Consider the following 3707-nt stretch of genomic DNA (forward strand, 5'->3'; position numbering starts at 1 on the left):
ACTTAGGCTCAAGACTGATTTGCTATGGTTCAATTATGTTGGATGAAGGCTTGGGTAATCGACGTCGTCGCAGGCGGCGGCGTTGGCTGAGTCCAATAGTCCACTTTAAGTGCGTGGGACCATTCTTTGTTTACACAAGTGTTCAGGACCATTCTTTGTTTATTGCCGAAATTTGTGGCGTGATTCTGCGTATGCACCGAACCCGACACCATTCTTCTAAGGCCTGGGAAAATGGGGTGCAGGCTTATTGTTTATCCTAGCGATCGGACTGTTACTTGAGATTGGCGATCATGCGACAAATGGGCATGTGACGATTGAGTGGGGTTGACCAATGGGTATTGCATGTGATGATGAAATAGGGTTGGCCAATGGGCATGCGGTTAATGGGCATGTGTTGACGGACTTGGGTCTATGGCTTCTATGTTATGGTATGAGTTGTGATAGAAGTGCTTAACTTGTATATATTGCTTGACTTTGTTTTTTCTATTTCTCAGAGTAGTTTTGTGCTTTATTAAAAATTAAAAAAGATTGTGGAAGAACATAAAAAAAAGGTTAATTCTAAAAAAACTTTGATTAAGATGGCTCAAACGAATTCTACATGTTATTAATTAAAAAGTTTCACTTCAATTGTTATTACCAATTTTTGGTTTTTTCAGTCATTTTTTGTTTCTATATATACATGTATATTGCCATCAATAATATTCGATATTCAAATATCAACAAGGAAACCACGAGTTATCCGGGAACTGGCCAAAATCTAGGCAGTGGATTAGATAATACAAAACGGCGGCCAAGTAATATAATATAAAATTTATCGAGCAGATACTGTATTAACATACTGTAAACGCTTTACAATATATAATAACGTCAAGAATATATATATATATACAGATGGATTATTATCATTGGGATTATAGGGAAGAAACGATGGTCGTGCATTTTAGAATATTATTTCTTTTTTTTGTTTTGTATATATATGTATAAGACGGCTAAATCTTCTGTTTTTGTTTTGTGTAAAAAACAACTTTTACATTTCCTGCTTCGTTTTCATCATTCAATGCATTTTACATTAAAGCTTTTCGTTTTTATCGTTTCACTTCTAGCGTTTTGTGGTTTCTTGGAGGGATTAAGGGTGTTGAGATAGATCTCATTTGATTTGTTACTTTTTTTATAGTTAGTTTTATATCTTAATTAGATTATTATTGATATTTTGTTTTGTGACAATGGGCTGTCGCTTGGCATTATATTTCTTATTGAGCTGTTCGATTTCCAATTCCATTTCATGATCTATGTGACTGAGACGTTGATTTAGATCGTCAAAGGTGAGAAATTTGAGGAACTCGAATTCACCCTCAACATAGGCATGGGATTGGGTGTGTAAATGCTGATTCTGATATGCGGCTGGTGGTGGAGCTGGATTTATCTGTTCGTTTATTAACGGATATGCCATAACCATGTGCTGTTGGTGTTGTTGCTGCTGATGTTGCTGCAATCAATATTGATTTATGGCAGAGATTTGTTGGAATTGTAATTCCATATTATGTTCCCAATTATTGGCATCGTTTGCTCCACTTGCCAAATGCTGGTTCATTTCTTCTTGCTGTTGCTGCTGCTGTTGTTGTTATTGTTGTTGCTGTTGCTGCTGTTCGGCAGCGGCTGGAGAATACTCTGTTGATTTATCACCGACATTTTTGCGTTCAAAATGATCCAAGAACTGTGGACGATAACGATACCGTGGCTTTTGGTCGTCACTTCGTTTCGCCGTTGTAGAATCATCGGAATCCGAATTGATAACCATTGTGCCTGTAAGCCAAAGAAAATGCATATAATTTTGGTTTTACTTCGGGTTTTTTTTTCTTTTTTGCTTACCCAAATTGGATTCCAATTCAACCATAGTACCAGAGTCGACAGCTGCCACTTCACCTGAAGCAGGAGATGGACCCGATGGTACCGCCGCAAGAGCACCAGCCTTACGCCCTAGACCCCCCGGTCCTAGTGTGCCTTCATCAGTATCCTGTTCGGTATGTGCTATCATAGTTGCATCCGATGCAGATGACTGCTGATAGTTGCCAAATTTCTCGGGCACCAATGTCCCCGGGTCGTCAATGAAGGTTTTAACTGTGCCACCGAATTCCGTTTCCTCCTCTTGCTCGGGCAGCATCATGCTGGAATCTTGGCAGGCCAGACTTTTGGCCTGACTCATGACCATAGCCATGTCAGCGGCTCGATTATAGCGGCTGGATGTATATCTCCATAGGGGGGCTTGCCCTCGGCCATTTCTAGAGCCATAATGCCCAGTGACCAAATATCTGCCACACAATCGTAACCAATTGATGACCTCCGGGGCCATCCAGTAGGGTGTCCCAATCACAGTGTTTCTTTTGGCCATTGTATCCGTTAGCTGGCCGGCGACACCCAAGTCGGCCAATTTGGCATATCCCTCCGTGTTGAGGAGTATGTTCGCTGCCTTAATATCACGATGAATCTTTCGAGGCAGATGAAGATATACCAAACCCTTGAGGGTATCAGACATAATGGTGGCTATTTCGTCCTCCGTTAGAGTCTTTTTGCGCAGACGCATTATATCCGATACACTGCCGGCACCACAATATTCCATACATATCCATAAATCATATTCCTTGAAGTAGGATCCATAGTATCGGACCACATAGGGAGAATCACATTGTTGCATAATTGAGATCTCCTTGATGATCTCGTGCAAGTCAGACTCCACCGGCACCAGCTTAATTGCCACAATGGAACTGCTTTCCTTATGCACAGCTTTATAGACGGAACCATAGCTGCCCTCGCCCAATTTGTACATAATGTCAAATACCTTTTCGGGCGGCTGCAGCAGCGACTCCTCACACAATTTCTTTAACTCGCCATTCATTTTGAATTATTCTTATTTTGGGATCGATTTCCCACCACAAACGCGTAATACAAGCAAAACAATAACAAATGGCAATGACTTTGTGCTGTTTGGCTTTCAATTTAACCACGAATATACATAAATAAATTTTCATGCAACAAATTGTTCTTTCTTTGTATTAGAGATGATGGTTAGTTAAGTAACTGTGACTTGCACTCAAAAATTCAAAAGTCACTGGTAACAGTTGCGGCTAAAAATTTTAGAACTCTGCTTCGTTTTTTTTTTTACATTCCCTTGCCAATATATAAAGATGTTTGAAAAAAGCATATAGAATTAAAAAAAACCATAAAACCTTGCAGTTAGTTTTCTATTTACACATAAATGTTCTTTGTAACTGAGAAACAGAAAATCACAGTTTCGCTTTGATCGATTATTTTCAATTAATCGATAACTAGTAAATTTAAAAAAGCGAGGTACCGCGGAAACAATGTTATTTAAAAACACCAAAGAAATATAGCCATGACCAGGCCGTTCAATATTTAATGACTATCTATTATCTATGATAAAATTCATAAAGCTTAAAAAAACAAAGTAAAAAAATGCATGTAAAGTAGATAGTTAAAGAATGCCAACACTTAATGAGATTTAAAAATTTGGAAATAATAAATAAAAAAATTAATCTGGTTAGAGATTGCGACCTATTGAAATTTAAATTGAATTTAAACCGGCTCGAGGTCAATCTTACAAAAGAAGATTATTTCAAAGGTAACACACAAAAGGTGAGCAGGTTGTCTGTATAGCTATTTCAAGAACTACCAAGTTCTATCATCAGCAG

The 3707-nt window shown here is 38.5% G+C and overlaps 1 pseudogene; it reads right to left on the reverse strand.

The window, feature by feature from the left end:
- Positions 1-1040: 1040 nt before the first annotated feature.
- On the reverse strand, positions 1041-3021 carry LOC6649365 (annotated as a pseudogene).
- Positions 3022-3707: the final 686 nt, after the last annotated feature.

The sequence above is a fragment of the Drosophila willistoni genome, unplaced genomic scaffold, assembly GCF_018902025.1.
Source record: "Drosophila willistoni isolate 14030-0811.24 unplaced genomic scaffold, UCI_dwil_1.1 Seg450, whole genome shotgun sequence".
NCBI classification, from domain to species: Eukaryota; Metazoa; Arthropoda; class Insecta; order Diptera; family Drosophilidae; genus Drosophila; species Drosophila willistoni.